Raw genomic sequence first — 20,205 nt, 5'->3', positions numbered from 1 at the left:
CTGAGACAACATAGACCTGAATTATAAAGGTTCTTTTACCCATTTGATCTCATCCTTCCAGAATACAAAACCCACTATCTTCCCTGAACTCAAGAAAACCTTGGCTTATAAATGTTCATTTGAAGGAAGCAGGATCTTCATTGAAGTTTCTCAGTTGCTTCTTGCTGATTCTCATTGGTAGACCAATCAAGTGTTGAATGACCAGAATCTCTCACTGCAGAGAACGGCTGAAAGCTTTATAATGTTTGATATATAATTTAGGTAGATAGAAATGTTATAATTTTTTCACATCTGAGAGGATACATGAATTTTTAATGAGTTGTCACTGGCATTACAAACAGCTGCCAGAAAATTGCTTGCTCCAAAACTCACCGGTTTTGAACCCATTTGGTGCACCACGCGATATTGCTGATCTGGTTGTCTGACTGCTGGATGATCTCTCACCCAGAATGGACAACAGCTTCATCATACAGAAGATTCTACTTAAGCTAAAAAATATTAAGCTAGCATGTGAATTTCCAGTTTCTCCAACGAGACCACTACAGCACTAAGCTTACCCATTTCAAATAAGCATTGAAAGTCAACAAGGTGATTATATGTCAGAATAGGCTGCTTTAAAGCTACACTGTTCATTTATGTTTTGCTGTCATTCAGTTGCAAGCTACATAAAATTACAGGAGTAATTTGAGGGCAATGCCAGCCAATTTTCCTTTATGCCCAAAGGAGTTACATCAGGTCATTTTTAAACTCGGTCATGATCTAAATGGTGGCACTTTTATGCTGCAATACATTTTATTGTGTCATTTTTAACATCACGTTTTATGTTATGTTTTACACTGCAACACATTTCATATCACAATATCTTATATCACATGTTTTATGTCACAACATATTTTATGTCAGATGGTTTAAGTTTTTTTAATTTATTGTTTCATGAGGTGTGGGCGTTGCTGGCAAGGCCAGCATTTGTTGCCCATCCCTTGCCCTTGAACTGAGTGGCTTGCTAAACAGTTTCAGAGGGCAGTTAAGAGTCAACCATGTTGCTGTGGGTCTAGAGTCACATGTCTACCAGACCAGGTAAGGATGGCAGATTTTCCTTCCCAGAAGGCATTAGTGAACCAACTGGGTTTTTACAACCATCAATGATAGTTTCATGGTCACCATTACTGAGACTAGCTTTCAATTCCAAACGTTATTGAGTTTAAATTCCACCAGCTGCCATGGTGGAGTTTGAACTTCTGTCCTCAGAGCATTAACCTGGGCCTCTGGATTATTAGTCCAATGAAATTACTACTGCACCAATGTCTTCCCCCATGTAGATTTTACACTATGTTTAATGTCACGACACATTTTTCATCATATTTGCTTCAATTACCTTTGGTTTTCAGTCTTGATAATGTCATTTGCTCCAGTATATACAACCTTTTGAGGGAGGAGTTACAGATTTATACTATCCTTTCCGGGAAAAAGAGTTTCTTGCATGCAAGGTCTTGCTATGCACAAACTGGCTGCTGTGTTGTCCTACATTACAACAGTAACACCACTTCAAAAAGCTCTTTTATTGATTGTGAAGTGCTTTGGAATGTTGGGAAAGGTGCTACATAAATGCATGTTACTGCTTTAATGCAAGAAACTTGCCTGAACTGATCATTATCTGGCAAATAGATGGCATAAAGGTTACGCGCCACCTGTTAGCTCCAGTTTGAATGTTATCCAGATACTGTAATAGGCTGCATGGGTTGCTTCAATATCGGAGAAATTATGAATGGAGCCTATCCCTGGATTTGCCAATAAACTCTTGACCACGTGGCAAAGGGGAGGTCATTAATAAAGCAGTTGAAGATGAGTAGGTCACGGATGTTTCCTTGAGAAATGCCTGATTAAGGTGCTCAGGTTCTTTAAAAATGTCATTAGACTTCCTCCACATAGTTGAAACATAGCTTCCCCTGCTGTATGATGGAACTAGTGACTGTCACCGATAGCTGCAGCCATGGCAACGAAGGTAATTTATTTTATGTCAGGAGATTGACAGCTAGTTATATAATGAAACAGGAAGCAGCATTTGAATTCTGTCAGAGTCTGTTCCAGTTGCTAATTTTCAAGTCAGTGCCAATGAGAGGGATTGAAAAAAGGAAACAAGTAATTTATATAGCACTTTGGAACATTTCTAAGAGAAATGATGAAGTAGTTTAACACATAATTGGTTGCTTGGTAGTACAGAACTTGAATATTGCTGAAAAGAGAGACATGTTGCTGAAGTTTTTCACCTTGCATTCATCAGGACAAAGGCAAGATGCCAAATTTCACATGATCACAAAATTTATACCACAGGAAAAAAGGATGCCGATTGAATCACAGGATCTTAACTGCACAGGAGGCGGCCATTCGGCTCATTGTTTCTGCACCGCCTCTCCAAACGAGCATTATGACCTAGTGCCATTGTCCTTCCTTTTCCCCATACCCTTGCACATTGTTTCTATTCAAATAATCATCTAATGCCCTCTTGAATGCCTCCATTGAAGCTGCCTCCACCACACTTCCAGGCCGTTCATTCCAGACCCAAACTACTAGTTGTGTGAAAAAAGTTTTTCTCACAGCACATTTGCTTCTTTTGCAAATCACTTCAAATCTGTGCCCTCTTGTTTTTAATCCTTTTATGAGCGGGAACAACTTCTCCCTACCCACTCTGTCCAACCCACTCATGATTTTGAGCATTGCTATCAAATCTCCTCTTGGCTGCCTTCTCTCCAAGGACAACCTCTCCAATCTATCTTCGTAACTGAAGTTTCTCATCCCTGGAACCATTCTTGTAAACCTCTTCTGCACTCTCTCCAATGTGTTCTCATCCTCCCTATAATGTGGCACCCAGAACTGTACACAATACTCCAGCTGAGATCTAACGAGTGCCTTAGATAAATTCAGCATAACATCCTTGCTCTTGTACTCTGTGCCCCTTTTAATAAAGCCCAGGATACTATATGCTTTATTAACCTGTCCTACCACCTTTAATGATCTATGTACATATACACCCAGGTCTTTCTGCTCCTGCACCCCCTTCAAAATTTCACCCCTTATTTTATATTGTCTGTCCATGTTCTTCTACCAAAATGCATCACCTCACACTTCTCTGCATTGAATTTCATCTGCCACCTATCTGCCCATTCCACCAACTTGCCTAAGTCCTTTTTAAGTTCTGCACTGTCTTCCTCGCAGTTTACAACACTCCCAAGCTTCGTATCATCCACAAACTTTGAAATTGTTTCCTGCTTACCAAGATCTAGATCGTTAACATATATCAGAAAAAGAAAGGGTCCCAATACCGACTCCTGAAGAACTCCACTACAAACCTTCCTCCAGCCTGAAAAATATCCATTGACCATTACTCTCTGCTTCCTATTTTTCAGCCAATTTTGTATCCACGTTGCTATTGTCCCTTTTATTCCTTGAGCAATAACTTTTCTCACTTTATGGCACTTTATCACTTTTGAAAGTCCACGTACACCACATCAACAACATTGCCTCACTGACCTTTTCTGGTACCTCTTCAAAAAACTCCAGCAAGTTAGTTAAACATGATTTCTCCTTTAGAAATCCATGCTGGCTCTTCCTTATCAACCCATGTTTTTCCATTTGATGACTAATTCTATCCTGGATCATTGTTTCTAGAATCTTGCCCACCACTGAAGTTAAACTGACTAGCTTGCAATTGCTGGGCTTATCCTTACAACCTCTTTTGAACAAGGACATAATGTTTGCAATTCTCCAGTCATCGATTTGGTTGGCAAGTCGACTCTGATTGGCTGAGGTGTTGCCATGGAAAAAGCAACAAGGAACTCTAAGCTCCCCAAGCTCCAGGCTAATTCAAAAAAAGGCTCAAGTCTTGATCATATTCTTTTTATTTGCAGGAAACTGGTCCCTTGTATGAATGTATGTCGCCTCTAACAAACATAAATGAGCCACATTATAATCTCGACCAATTATCTTAAACTGGTTCAAAAACAGAAAATTCTGAAAAAACTCAACAGGTTTGGCAGTATTTGTGGAGAGAGAAAGAGAGTTAATGTTTCAAGTCCGTGTGGCCCTCTGAAGAAGACCTGTTGAGTTTTTCCAGCATTCTCTGTTTTTTGTTTCAGATTTCCAGCATTCTCAGTATTTTGCTTTTATCTTAAATTGGTTGTTAGTGTAGCTATTAGCGCACTCAGGATTGTTCCTGCAAGTGTGGCCCAATCGCAGAATCACATTAACAGTAGACATTTTGTTTTGTGTTTTGAAAGCGCACCTGGCAACGTGAAAGATATTTTCCACTAACAGTGAGTCCAAAAAGATGTTCTGCGTACCACACAACTCAGCAACGTCGTGTATGGATTTCAGTGCCAGTGCAATGCCAGGTATGTAGCAAGTGCATCTCAAATATTGGCTGAATTTCGAACTACAGGTTCCTGCAGTTGTTTGTAATATTCACCACGCAAGACATTGCCATTTGGATCATCGTGTCAGAGCCAGCTGATAAAAAGAGCTATCCAGCCTCATACCATTTTCCGCTCTTGTTTTGTAGCCCAATAGGTTAACGAGCATTTTTTTAAAAATGTTTTGAGGGTTTCTGTCTTTATCACCCTTTCAAGGGAGTGAGTTCTAGACCCCCAACCATCCCCTACTGCGCTTCCTCCACTCCCCGGGTGAAAGTATTTCTCTTTAACTCCTGTCTAGTCATTCTACCACTTACTTTAAATTTATGCCCTCCAGTTACTGACCACTCTGCTAAGGGAAATAGGTCTTTCCTAGCCACTCTAAATAGAACCCACTATTTTATACATCTCAATTTAATCTCCCCTCAGCCTCCTCTGTTCCAAAGAAAACAACCACAATCTATTCAATCTTTCCTCGCAGCTAAAATTCGCCATTCCTGGCAACATCCTCGTATATCTCTCTGTACCCTCGATTTGGTCTGTTACTGTTTGTCAGATCAGTCTGTGTGTGAGCTGGCTGTTGCAACTACCTACATAACAACAGTGACTACACTTAAAAAGTAATTTGTTGGCAGTGAAGCACTTTGGGATGTTCTCTAGAGCAGAGATGCAAGTTCTTTTTTCTACCTTTAATCTGGATTTTGGTGATGCTGGCTAGAACACCTCCCTGCTCTTCTGAAATTATTGAATTACTTTGTTGAATAGCTCAACAATCTGGGAACGAACAACTGTCATCATAGATATATTAAGATTCACAATTGCTTGAAATTTGGTCCTTCAAAGCCAAATATGAAATCAAAGGAAAATTAACAGTCGGCTTAAAGGAGACTTAATGATCAGCCTAGTAAGCATGTGGATAAGTTGGAGGAACAGCCAACTTATATCTGCTTACTTTGAAACTCTTCTTTACTATTTGATTAGTCACAGTACCCTGTCCATAAGGATCAGTTTGAGGAACAGAGCAAAATATCACAGGAAGACAATCCCGCTGAGGAAGCACTAGTACAGATATTGGCACTCTGCATGGGTAAGATAGTGAGGCTGAGGGGTCTTCATGTGATGAAACACTGAGCACAAGTGAGTGGTTGTGGATACTGATGGCACTGCCCAACCTGGGACTGCCCAGGATGGAATTCAGAGGTTCTCTCCCAGTTCTGCTGAACAGCGCAGAGATGAGGACTTTGCTTTCCTAAGGCCAATAGAGAACCACCTTGTACCTTTAGTATAATCAGGAAGACTTCTTATAAGGTACCAAGGGTTGACATTATGGTGCGAAATTAACAAAGTCACCGTTATCACTTATGATACTTGGACAGGAAGTTGTATAGGAAAAAACAAAGCTCAAAATAACCTATTTCATTTTAACAATTGACCCGGACTCCAGTGTCAAGGTGCCTATGTTAAAAAGAATGATGAAAGCAGAGGGTACCTATAGTGTTTATGCTGAAAGCAATTCCTGAGGCATAACAATAGCTTGTGTTGCTGTCCTTGCTTATCTGTGTCACTGTACAGCTAATGTAGTTTGGCATTGATGACCAGTGATGATAGAGGGTCAACAAAGGAGTAATAATCAATGTGTGCTATAACCAAACTGTTTTTGCTAATGCTACTCTTGGTTTAACATAGTTCACTTTTAAAGCTAGACAACAAAGGTGGCATTTGCAAGACATATCCTCTTCTTAGAATAGGAGGAAGTATGACTTCTATTAGTAGCGCTGAACAGATACATTCATGGAATGCAAACCACATAGCACGCAAACCACTGCAATCACATTTTGCTATATGTTTACATCATCTCTAGCCCACACAGTTGATTTTGGGTGGGTAAAGCTTTCTTGAAATGACAGGTTATTAACCTTTATAAATACGTTGCAACAATACATAATTTCCCAATTATGTTTTGCAACATTGACAGTCAATTACAGTATGGGATTGATATGGAGACTGTAGAATGAGGTTTTAGATTAGCAGGCGTGATCTGTATAGATAGTGATTTAAATGAATCTGTTAATATTTATTCCTTCAATATACAAACACTCAATTTTTTTCTCTTTAGTTAATTCAAGTAAACTTTACAAGCTAATGTCAAATATTGCTCTGCTGTACTAAGAAAAATAAGTATTGTAACCCATTAAGCAAGCAGGTACTATTTTTCAATGAAATGCTCTATGTTAACTGATAGCATTGCATTTCTCATCTAATGAGGTAATCTTGTGCATAAAACAGGGTGACAAAAATTTCTTCCATATATCTAGCCCCAGGCACAGCAACTTTCTGTAGCTGTGAAAATGGAGTCTGTTGTTCTGTGTACAATGGCTCAGATTGACAAAAGGTGCAACCTCCAAGCTTGTTAACAAAGAAAAGGAACAATAAATACTTTGTTACCTTTCTTTCACAAATTATGGGAGTTAAACTGTATAACCTGCAAAAAATGGGCATAGGGATCGCAGTGTACAATTAACCCGTGCCAGTTCACTGCGATGTAGGCAGCACAAATTTGTACTGCTTGCTGTTTTAAATGAATACTGCATGTAGTTAGTGCTTCTCACACAATTCATTGACTGCACACCATAGCAATATCGAGTGCCTACCATTACTTAGACAGCCTGTACCTCTTAAAAGGGGAACTACTTTGGCTCAAACAGGGACTGGAGTTGTTTCACAAGTGAATCTATCCAGTGAAAGACTGAAAAATAGCTGACCATGATAGAAAAAGCACACACCAGGGTTTTCTGATAATGTCCTGAAAGCATTGGTGGAAGAGTTGGAATGGAGGACAAATATTCTATATCCAGAGGGTAACAAGGGGCCCTCCTGGCACAAGCGAAGGAGGCTTCGGGAAGCAACAGAAACAGCTTTCATGCCAAGAATTTACTCCTTAAACATAGATGCAATGTAGGAAGAAGTTTAACAACCTCACATGTGTTGTCAAGGTGTGAGAGTTGATCTTCACATGGCATATCCTACCAACTGAACCATTAACCTCATTCACTGTTTAATTCACCACACCCCCATCAATCACCTCCCAATGATCTCTATTAATCAGGACTCAAGCCCAACAGTCCCTTGCCCTCACACACTGAGCACTGTTGCAAGCCTCACACCCACATCTCACAGCCTGCACACACTGGTAATTATTTAACCATGACAGCCACATCAACCAAATATATAGCACAAAATACAATGAAGCATTTCCCTCTCTTGCAAAAGGTGGTATGTAACAACAGGCAGCAGGAAAGAGCTGGAGAAGGACCAGTGCCAGCACATTTTAATCTCCATGGAGGAGACACTGTTGGCCACCATGGTATATGGCATCGCTAAGGTAGTGGCCAATGGTGGCAGTGAAATGATTAATGACCAGGGTATCAGCATACTTAATCATCCTCTTCTCATCTCACTTCTACCTTGTCCCTCAATCTCATCTGAGTGAGAAGCTGAAGAGGATGTAAACATGCACTTCATACTCCCTTCACCACAGCACAACCCCATCCTTTTTTCCAATTCAGATACACAATAATTGCCACCTGAACAACAAATGGAGGAAGGGGAAGAAGAAAGAGAAGAAGAATAGACACTGTCACTCACTTTCACGGTTACAGTAACCAGTTCAGACACTGGTATTGTGCATATTTTAGAGTCTGGGATAGAGGAGCGACCTGTACGTGGTGGGAGACTGGGCACATCTGGGCAGGAAGTGGGGTGTGGGACCTGGGTAAAAGATAGTATCAGTACCAGTTTGCACAGTAGTCCTGCTGCAGAGGATTGAGATGAGAACTTTAAATGAGCCAAGCTACAGAAGGAGACTGATGGGTGGACACACCTAAATACTAGGTGACTTGGAAAGTCTGCACTCAACATTAAGGAGCACAGAGCAGTCCAGCACCAACTTGACACAGAAATTTGTGTAGAGCTTGGACCCCATCATTTCCAACATGGAAGGAGTGGTCGACTCCATCAGCATACCTGTGGAACCCAGAATGATGCAGCTCCTAATGGTCAATATCTCAGTTTCCACTGCAGCACAAGCAGTAACCACTCAATATTTGAGTGTTGAATTGGAAGTTCAGGCTGCTGCCATGCTGGCTCAGAATGCTGCCATTATGCCTCCGAATACCAACGTTCAAAGAGGCTTGCAGGGTATTGCAGCAATCCATCAACCTGCTCTTCAGCAGATTACAAGGATTACTGAGATGACATCCCAGGAGAGTAGCTTCATGGACTACAAAGCTCCTGTCCCCTCTCAGACGATAGCATTTGTTTGCCCATCCTTGCCACTCTACCAGAGACCTTTCCAGATGCTCGTCAGTCAGCCGGCCAACCCAGCATGCTGCAGTCCTTACCAAGAAGGTGTAGTCCAAAGCCAGGGCCCTCTAGAACCAGAGCTGTTTGAGGTCAACCTCCAAGGCCAGCTGCATCTCCTCAATTGAAGTTTAGCAGCCTGTCACCATCCGTGTTGTAGCCACTGGGGCAAGTACCTTGTCGGAGCACTAAAGCAGGAAAAGGCACACAGAAGAAGCAAAAAGCAAATGCTCAAGGTTGATTAACTTATTTTTAGATTCATTATGTCATGATTTAATTTATAAATTTGGATCGGATTACACATTCCATGTTGGCTTTTATTTTTGTTTGGTCAGAAAGGGGACGTTGTAAATGTCAGTGACAGAGGAAGATCAGGAGTGTGGGACTGTTGGTGAATGGTGAATTAGTTGAGGTTACCGGTTTTGTACATGAACTGTTTGATCATGTAGAGCCTGAGCAATAAGAGACTCTCTACACTGGAAGCATCCTTTCTCTTCGTGTTCCTTTCTATCGTACTTTTTCCTCCCCTATCTCATGCTCCAGCTCTTCAGCTTCTTGCTTGAGAAGAGGTGACAAAGGTTGTTCCATAACACCATAAGACATAGGAGCAGAAATTAGGCCATTCGGCCCATTGAGTGTGCTCTGCCATTCAATCATGGCTGATAAGTTTCTCAACCCCATTCTCCCGCCTTCTCCCCGTAACCTTTGATTCCCTTACCAATCGAGAACCTAACTATCTCGGTCTTAAATACACTCAATGACCTGGCCTCCACAGCCTTCTGTGGCAATGAATTCCATAGATTCACCACTCTCTGGCTAAAGAGGTTTCTCCTCATCTCTGTTCTAAAAGGTCTTCCCTTTACTCTGAGGCTGTGCCCTCAGGTCCTAGTCTCTCCTACTAATGGAAACATCTTCCCCACGTCCACTCTATCCAGGCCTTTCAGTATTCTGTAAGTTTCGTTCAGATCCTTCCTCATCCTTCTAAACTCCATCAAGTATAGACCCAGAGTCCTCAAACGTTCCTCATATGTTAAGCCTTTCATTCCTGGCATTATTCTCGTGAACCTCCTCTGGACCCTCTCTAGGGCCAGCACATCCTTCCTGAGATACAGGGACCAAAATTGCTCACAATATTCTAAATGTGGTCTGACCAGAGCCTTATAAAGCCTCAGCAGCACATCCCTGCTTTTATATTCTATTCCTCTCGAAATAAATGTCAACATTGCATTTGCCTTCCTAACTACTGACTCAACCTGCAAGTTAACCTAAAGAGAATCCTGGACTAGGACTCCCAAGTCCCTTTGCACTTCAGATTTCTGAATTCTCTCCCCATTTAGAAAATAGTCTATGCCTCTATTCTTCCCACCAAAGTGCATGACCTCACACTTCCCCACGTTGTATTCCATCTGCCACTTCTTTGCCCATTCTCCTAACCTGTCTAAATCCTTCTGCAGCCTCCCCGCCTCCTCAATACAACCTGTCCCTCCACCTATCGGTGTATCATCTGCAAACTTAGCCAGAATGCCCTCAGTTCCTTCATCTAGATCATTAATGTATGAAGTGAAAAGTTGTGGTCCCAACAGTGACCCCTGTGGAACTCCACTAGTCACCGGCTGCCATCCTGAGAAGGACCCCCTTATCCCCACTCTCTGCCTCCTGCCAGACAGCCAATCTTCTATCCATGCTAGTACCTTGCCTCTAACACCATGGGCTCTTATCTTACTGAGCAGCCTCCTGTGTGGCACCTTGTCAAAGGCCTTCTTGAAGTCCAAGTAGATAACATCCACTGACTCTCCTTTGTCTAACCTGCTCGTTACCTACTCAAAGAATTCTAACAGATTTGTCAGGCATGACCTCCTTGTCTATGTGCTCCTTGTTACACCATTTTCTTGGAGGTACTGCTTTACTGTGATGAGACTTTGATCTATGTGCACGCTATACGTGCCCTTTTCTTCCACAGTAGCGACAATCAGCAGTTTTCCACTTACAAGCTTCTGCATAATACCCTATTCCATTGCAGCGGTAACATGTTTGAAAGCGAGTATACCCTGACTTTACTATTTTAACTTTGGCATTGTTAGAATGTGCTTTCAAATCTCCAGTCTGTTTCTCTTCCATTTCTATGCTTTGTGCAATCTCGAACGCTTTCTTCAGTGTCAACTCTTGCTCTGCTAACAATCTATGCTGAATTCTTCCATTTCTTCGACCACAAACCAAGCAATCACTCAACTCGTCTTCCAGGTAACCTTTAAAGTCACAATGTTGCACTAATTTTCTCAACTCAGCCTGAAACTGAGAAACTGACTCACTCTCATGCTGTTTTCTTAGGTGAAACTTGAATCTCTCCGCAATAATTGCTGGTCTGGGATCAAAGTGCTTATTCAAAACCTGAACAAGCTCTTTAAAGCTTTTATCTGCTGGCTTGTCAGGAGCAATGAGATTTCTCAGTAAAGTGAAATTTTTCATTCCGATGACTGTAAGAAACACTGAGACCTGCTTTTCCTCTTCAAACTCATTTGCAATGAAAAACTATTCCATTTGCTCCACACCAACTACAAAGTCCATAGGAGCTGGATCAAAAGCCTCCAGTAATGATAACCCCATCCTCGTCACCACTTGAAGTGTTTTGTCACTTCTTAACAATTAAGGATACACACACAGCTATCTGCAACTGAGCTCCAACAACTTCCTGTATGAAAAACAGAGGGTTCCTCTATTCCTTAGTCTCCACCTGAGGGCCATACATCCGAGACTTAGCACACATTACTGGCTGGTTTTATATAACAATTCTTTATAACTAAAATGTCCTTTTACAAAGAAGCATAAACATATAAGTTGAAAAATAAATTAAAGTATAAAATGATACAGTATACAGGTACGTGTTCCAGATAACTTTGTAATTGCTTCCGATTGGTAAAGTGATGATTCTTATTAGAGGAACAACAGAAATTCCACTTAGAGAATTCCAGTAGGTAGTGCACTGGATCTGGCAAAGTTTACTGTATATCACCGTTCCTTCACTGTCATCAGGTCAAAATCCGGAACACCTTTCCTAACAGCCCTGTGGGTGTACCAACACCACATGGACTACAGAGGTTGAAGGCAGCAAGGTGACAGCTCACCATCACCTTCTCAAGGGCAATTAGGGGTGGGCAATAAATGCTGGCCTAGCCAGCTATGCCCACATCCTGTGAACAAATAAATTAAAAAGTTTGCTCGTGCTGGTGGTAGGATTTAAACTAGCACGTCGGGAGGGTTGGGAAACTTATCATTTTACAAGGGGGAGAGCCAAAGATGGAAATGATGTACAGAAAATTAGTTTAAAAAGAGTGGAAGGGCAAGAGGAAAGAAAGGCTAGAAAATGTACAACAAAGGACATGTTAAGTGATTGGTGGTCTATACCTTAATGCAAGGAATCTAATGTAGAGGTGGATGAGCTGAGGATACAGATATAGACACTTGGAAGTATAACACAGCTATTCCTGAAAAATGGCTTAAAGAAGGCAGGAATAGCAGTTCAACATTCCAGGTAAAAGGTTTTCAGTTCATATAGAGAAGGGGGAATGAAGCAGGGGGAGTCACAGTAGTGGTTAAAGCCATGAGGAGGGCTGATATGCTAAAAGGATCATCAATTGAGGTCCTGTGAGTTGAACAAAGACATAAAAGGGCAATTGTACTGCTGGGAGTGTACCATAGACTCCAAAACTGTAAGGGGAGATAAAAGAGTAAACATGTAGGCAAATTGCTGAGAAAAGCATGAACAATAGGCCAGTAATAGCAGGGGATTTCAACAACCCTATTATTAACTGAGATAAAATCAGCACAAAAGGTGCAGAGGGTGCAGAATTCTTAAAATGCAAAATGGCCCAACAAGAGAAAGGGCAATTCTAACTACTTCTAGAAAAAGAAGCTGAGCAGATGGGAGTTGTATCAGTAGGAGAGCACTTTGGTGGTAGTGATCATGATTCAGTTAAGTTTTGCATAGTTATGGGAAAGGACATAGACCAAGGGTAAGTACTCTCGGTCGAGAAAGAACCAATTTTATTAAGCTGAGATGTGATTTAGCAGAAGTGAACTGGAAACACAGATTGATGGTAAATCGGTTTCAGAGCAGTGGGAATTATTCAGGGAGGAGACAGCGAGGGTTCAGAACAATCTGTTTCCACAAAGAAAAATGGGACTCCCAGATTTACAGTCTGGATGTCAAGGAGTACACAAGGTAGAATAAGGTGATAAGGGAAACATATGTTAGAGATGGAGAGCTAAATACTGCAAAATGCCTGGAGGAAATATTGCTATAGAAAGTATAGGAATAAAACGAAGAAGGAAATTAGCACAGTAGAAAGAGGGCATTAAAAAATATTGGCAAGTAAAATCAAGGAGAGCCCGAAGATGTTTTAATAATACATAAAGAGCAAGAGGATAACTTAGGAAAGAGTAGGGTCTGTTAGAGATCAAAAAGGTAACCTGTGCATGGAGGTGGAATATATGGGCATGGTTCTTAATGAATACTTAATTCATCTTCAAAAAAGAGGGTAATGATGCGGACATTGTAATTAAGGAGGTGGAGTGTGAAATATTGGAAAGGATAAAAAAGAAGAAATACTAAAGGGTTTAGCATCTTTGAATGTAGATAAAGCACCAGGTAGATGGAATGTATCCCAAGTCATTAAGGGAAGCAAGGGAGGAAATAGTGGAGGGTCTGAGTATCATTTTTCAGTCCTTTCTGGCTACAGGTGTGGTGTCAGCAGACTGGAGGGTTGCTAATGTACCATTGTTTAAAAGGGGAGGAAGGGATAAACCAAATAACTATAGGTTGTCCAACCTAATGTCTGCGGTGAGCAAATTATTGGAAAAGATTTTGAGAGACACAGTATGAATTGTCACTTTAAAAGGCACTGATTAATCAAGGGCAGTTAGCATGGATTTGTTAAAGAAAGGTTGTGTCTGACAAACTTGATTAAATTTGAGGTACCTGGGAGAGTTGATGAAGGTAGCACATTTGATGCAGTCTGTGTGGATTTGTCAAGGTCACACGGAAGATTGGTCAGAAAAGTAAAAGCATCCCAGGAAAAGTGGCAAATTGGATCCAAAATTGACTCATTGGTAGGAAATAAAGGACAGTTATTGATGAGTTTTTGTGATTGGATTGTTCCCATTGGGGTTCCACTGGGCTCAGTATTGGATCCCTAGCTCATTGTGATATCTAATAAATGATTTAGGCTTAAATTTATGCAGGTAACATTAAAAAGTTTGCAGATGTTACAAAAATTAACCATGTAGTTGATGGTGAGGATCAAGGCTGTAGAGTGTAGGAAGATATCATTAGGCTGGTCAGCTGGGTTGAAAAGTGACAAATGGAATTCAGAGAAGTATGAGATAATACGTTTTGGAGAATAAACGAGGCAAGAGAATACACAATACTTGGTAGCATACTGAGAAGTGTAAAGGAATAAAGGTCTTTGTTGTACATGTCCACAGATTCCTGAAGGTAGCACAACAGGTAGATAACGTGATGAAGAAAGTGTAGAGGATACTTCTCTTTGAATTGAGGTATAAAATATAAGAGTGGGGAGGATATGCTATAACTGTATTAAACACTAGTTAGGCTGCAGCTAGAATATAGTGTACAATTCTGGTTGTCTCATTATAGCAAGGAGGTGATTGCACTAAAGAGAGCACAAAAGATTTATCAGAACGTTGCCAGGGCTGGAGAATTTTATTTAAGAGGAAAGTTTGGATAGGTGTGTTGTTTTCTTTGGAATAGATGAGGCTGAGGTGTGATTTAATTAAGGTGTATAAATTTATGAAGGGCCTATTTAAAATGACTAGGAAGGACCTTAGCAGAGAGGTCAAAGTAATCGGTAAAAGGATTAAAGAGGAGTTGAGGAGAAATGTTTTCACCCAGAGAGTGGTGAGGGTCTGGAATTCACAGCCGAAAGGCTGGTAGAGGCAGAAATTCAGTTTGCATTTAAGAAGTACTAGAATATGCATCTGAAATCTCATAACCTACCAGGCTACGAAACAAGAGTTGGAAAGTGCGATTAGGCTAGATTGCTGTTTTTGGCTGGCACAGACATGATGGGCCAAATGGCCTCTTGCTATGCAGTAAATTTCTTTGATTCTATGATCTGAATGTGCCAACCCATGTTTACTCAGGCTATTCTGCTGTCTGGAAAATCACTCCAGAGGCTGAAATGGACAAGAATTTGGCATAACTGCCGTTGTTCTTCCTAATACCAGTGTTAAACCGATAATAATCGCGTGGGAATTCTGTCCATTGTTAGAAGAAGTAACAGTTAAGTATCCATTTTTTTATATGATAAGTATGTAGATTTTTTTCAATGGCATCTGTTTGAATTGTTTAAAACCTTCAGTCAGAAACAAACAAAACTTAGCCAAATTTCTACAAATTTAACTGTGGATCTGCTCTTCCTCATTTTTTCGAGGTGCCACACATAAAAATGAATAGGCTGTCATTCAAATGGGGAGGATCTGCTATTTCTTTAAGTATTTGATATCATCCTGGTGCTATAAGACTCAAATATTCAGACTTTGTATGTAAGTGCGTGTGGCTGGACTCTCATGGCTTGGGCCCATGCTTCCTGAAGATGGGTGACCTTCCTTTTGAGGAAAGCATTAATCAACAAGATGGCACACAGCACAGCATAAAGTGAAAATCCACTCACCGTATTTGCCTCTTGAGATTAAAAAACAAACATTGGAGAGTGCCTCCAAAGACCAGCGTGCAGGAAGATTTGGAAATTACATTTTTGAGCTTAGTGGCAGGAGCCTCTACTACAGCAATCACAGCAAAACATTGATGCAAATTAATGAAGCTATTTTGTAGTGTTAACGTGATTCATTTCAAAAGTTCTATAGTAGCATCGCTTTTGAGCGAGTTGTGTCAACCTTTGCTGGTTTCTTAGGTTGATATGTTGCCGTAGTTGTTTGTACTTACAGTAAGACTTAAAGCAAAATCAGGCATGTCATACAAAAATTGTTCACGTTGATGGGAAAGCTTCCTGTGGATGTTATGTGTAATAAAATTGTTAACCTACTTTTAAAAACCCTGTTTATGATGTTGGCAGCGATGGTGAACAGAAGTAAATCTTCCCCTGTGACAATGGAAGAAACAAAGTAGCTTACAGTGAACTATCAGATTGGAAATATCTCAGTGATACCAAGCTCCAAATGTATAAGCTTGTTATAACAAGGGAAACTTGATCAGTGTAGTAGTGATCATCATGGAGCCTTGAGTTTCACCTTGCAAAACATCAAGATATCCTTAGGTTCTCACTTTTAAATGATATTTCTGCACTCACGTTTTCCATGTGCTAGTGGTTTCCACATTCTAACCACTCTTTGGGTGAAATTTCTCTGAATTCTGTATCTTGTATTAAGCCTTTACTCTAACTGTGCTGCACTTGGACGAGAGTTGATTGGCCCTATCTTTGTTTTTATTGCTTTTTGGGATTTGGATATTGCTGGCAAGGCCATTACCCTTGAACTGAGAGCGTGCTAAGTCTATCACAACAGTTTTGCAATTTGTATTTATTTTGAGATGCGTGCCCTAAATTCAGAAGTAATAAGTGCACCAAGACTTCAGAGATTTTTTAAAAAACTAAATTAAACATTTATTAACAAAAGAAAAGATCTCTAGCACATATATAGGTCTACAATTTACCACTATAATAACTCCTAAAACCCCTAATTAACCTGGCTTCCAGTTACAGCCCCATTAACGCAACAGTAAAAACAAATAGATTCAGGCAACTCAACAGCAGAATTCAAAGGACAATAGAATTCAAAGTGGCTTCTCCCAGCTTCAGTTTTTGTAAAGAGCAAGCTTAATGCACAAATATGAAGGATTCTTATACTTCTGAGAGATCTTACAATGCCTTCCCCAATGCACAGCCTCATTCCCCTTTTAATGTAAATTCCATTGTCCCCATATGTCTTTGGAACTTTACCTTTCTCATAATATAAATGTTTTCATGGTGCTAATATTATCAGTAACCTTTGGGAAAAATAAACACACTGCTTGTCTAGCTTCCCTGACTAGGTGTAAACATCCTACCATCTCCTTGAAATTGAAACTGCCCTGATTTATCTAAAAATGCAAATTCTCCTCACCTTACATTCTCAGACTTCAGCCATATTTACATATTTGGCATTTCAAACCTAGCTTCTGTGGAGGTGGGGGGGTTTGTGTGAGTGTAAGCGGGCGTGAACCCATTTTATGTGGGCGGGCCAATTAAGGCCCACCCATCATGATGCATGCCTGGAAGCGCTGAGTGCTCTCTGTGCAGACGGGGGAGGGGGGGGGGATTCCCTGAGGCACAGAAGGGGCCTCAGGGAGATTTGTTTCAGTCTTAAACTTTTAAATAAAGGATTTTTAAACTTTTGAAACATGTCCCTCATGTGACAGTGTCACATGAGCTGGGACATGTTAATGAAACTTTGGAAAAAATTTAACTGATTTTTTTTTAAACACTTCATGAAACCTCATCCTGCCCGTGGATGAGGTTCCATGAAAAATGCAAAGGCCACCTGGGCTCTTCGCCTGCCCGCCAACCTTAAGGTTGGAGGCAGCTCATTTAATCAGTTTAATTACCTTTTAATAGGCTTTTGACAGTTCGGCAGGCACGCAGCTGAGTCGGCTGCACGCCCCTGAACTGAAAATCTTAATGACCTCCCCTTGATGAAACCATGTTAACTTTGCCCGATTTTACCATGAACTTCCAAGCGTTCTGAAATCTCATCCTTAATAATGGACTCTAAAATCTTACCAACGACCGAGGTCAGGCTAATTGGCCTGTAATTTCCCGTCTTTTGCCTCACTCCCTTCTTAAACGGGGGGTTACATTAGTGATTTTCCAGTCCTCTGGGACCCTCCCTGACTCCAGTGATTCCTGAAAGATCACCACTGACGCCTCCACTATCTCTTCAGCTATCTCCTTCAGAACTCTGGGGTATAATCCATCTGGTCCAGGTGAATTATCCAACTTCAGACCTTTCAGTTTTCCTTGCACCTTCTCTTTGGTAATGGCCACCATACTCACCTCTGCCCCCTGACTCTCTTGAATTTTGGGGATGTTGCTCGTGTCTTCCACTGTGAAGACTGACGCAAAGTACCTATTCAGTTCCTCCGCCATTTCTTTGTTCCCCACTACTACTTCTCCAGCGTCATTTTCCAGCGGCCTAGTGTCCACTTTTGCCTCTCTCTTACCCTTTATACATCCAAAAAAAAACTCTTGCAATCTTCTTTTATATTACTGGCTAGTTTACCCTCATATTTAATCTTCTCCCTTCTTATTTCTTTTTTAATTGTCCTTTGTTGGTCTTTGTAGGCTTCCCAATCCCCTGGTTACCCACTGCTCTTCTACACATTGTATGCTTTCTCTTTAGCTTTTATGCTGTCCCTGACTTCCCTTGTCAGCCATGGTTGCCTCGTCCTCCCTTTAGTATGCCTCTTCTTCCTTGGGATGAATTTTTGCTGTGTCTCCCAAATTACTCCCAGAAACTCCTGCCATTGCTGTTCCACTGTCTTTCCTGCTAGGCTCATCTCCCAGTCAATTCTGGCCAGCTCCTCCCTCATGCCTCTGTAGTTGCCTTTATTCAACTGTAATACAGTTACATCTGATTCCAGCTTTTTCCTCTCAAATTGCAGGGTAAATTCTAGCATATTTTAGTCACTTCCTCCTAAGGGTTCCTTCACCTTAAGCTCCCTTATCAAATCTGCCTCATTACACATCACTAAATCTAGAATTGCCTGTTCCCTAGTGGGCTCCACCACAAGCTGCTCCAAAAAGCCATCTCGTAGACATTCCACAAATTCCTTTTCTTGGGATCCACTACCAACCTGATTTTCCCAGTCTACCTGCATATTGAAATCCCCCATGATCACTGTAACCTTGCCTTCCTTACCTTTTCTATCTCTTGTTATACCTTGTGCCCCATATCCTGACAACTGTTCGGAAGCCTGTACATAACTCCCATTATGGGTTTTTAACTTTGCGGTTCCTCAACTCTACCCACACAGATTCTACATCATCTGACCCCACATCATTTCTTGCTATCGATTTAATTTAATTTCTTACTAACAAAGCAACCCCACCCCCTCTGCCAACCTGTCTATCTTTTCGATAGGATGTATATCCTTGGATATTTAGCTCCCAGTCCTGATCCCCTTGCAGCGAAGGCTCCATGATGCCCACCACATCATACGTGCCAATTTCAATCTGCGCCACAAGCTCATTTACATTATTTCATATACTGCGTGCATTCAGATACAATACCTTCAGTCCTGTATTTCCCGTCCCCTTTCTCATTGTCGTCCCTTTATGTGACATGCTTGAAGTTAGATTCCTAGCCCTTTCCAAACACTCTTGTCCTATTTTGTGTTCTGGAGATTTTAATAGCCTCTCCTGGGCTCTCCTTTCCTTTCAGTTTTTTCATAATTTTCCATGAAGTTGAATCCAACCACCGCCGCCCCCCCCCACCGCCCCCCGACATGCTAACCTGCTACATTGTTTCCCATTAGTCATTCTTCTTGGAGATTTACCCTTTCCTGCCCACCCACTTTCTAGTTTAAAGTCCTGTTGACCACCCTATTTACCCTTTTCGCTAGAACGTTGGTCCCAGATCGGTACAGGTGGAGACTGTCCCAACAGTACAAATCCCTCCTGTTCCAATACTGATGCCAGTGCCCCACGAAATGGAACCCCTCTTTCCCACACCACTCCTTTAGCCATGTGTTTACTTCCCTTATTCTTACGTCCCTATGCCAATTTGCACGTGGCTCAGGTAGTAATCCGGAGATTATAACCCTTGAGGATCTGTTTGTTAATTTAGTTCCTAGTTCCTGATAATCCCCAAACAGGTCCTCTTTCCTAGTCTTACCTATGTTATTTGTCCCAACGTGGATCACAACAACTGGATCCTCCCCCTCCCTCTCCAATATCCTTTCAAGTCGGTCAGAGATGTCCCTCACCCTGGCACCGGGCAGGCAACATACCATGTGCGACTCTCGATCCTGGTTACAAAGGATGCTATCAATTCCCCTAATTATAGAACCCTCTACAACTACCACTTGTCTTTTTGCTCCCCCCTCTTGAATGGCCTCCTGTGCCACGGTGCCGTGGGCAGCTGGATCATCCTCCCTACAGCCCTCTTCCTCATCCACCCAGGGAGCAAGTACCTTGAACCTGTTGGACAAGGTCAAGAGCTCAGGCTCCTCTGTTCCTGAACACAGGAGCCTTCTACTTGCCTCACTTGCAGTCACACCCTGCTGACCCTGACCACTGACCAAACTTGAGGTACTTAATCTACTGGGTGTGAACGCCTCCTGAAACAAAGTGTCCAGGTAACTCTCCCCCTCCCGGGTGTGCTGCAGCATCTGGAGCCCGGACTCCAGCTCATCAGTTCTGAGCCAGAG

General features: G+C 41.5%; 1 protein-coding gene across 2 annotated transcripts in view; it reads right to left on the bottom strand.

Annotated features, from left to right (window-relative positions):
• The window catches only part of ano6 (anoctamin 6), a 160,989-nt gene that overhangs the window by 82,371 nt on the left and 58,413 nt on the right, over window positions 1-20,205 (bottom strand). The gene's annotated exons all lie outside the window — the stretch shown is intronic.

The sequence above is a fragment of the Carcharodon carcharias genome, chromosome 21 (genome assembly GCF_017639515.1).
Source record: "Carcharodon carcharias isolate sCarCar2 chromosome 21, sCarCar2.pri, whole genome shotgun sequence".
NCBI lineage: Eukaryota > Metazoa > Chordata > Chondrichthyes > Lamniformes > Lamnidae > Carcharodon > Carcharodon carcharias.
The sequence above is the reverse complement of the archived record's forward strand: the minus strand, read 5'-3'. Positions and strand labels throughout refer to the sequence as shown.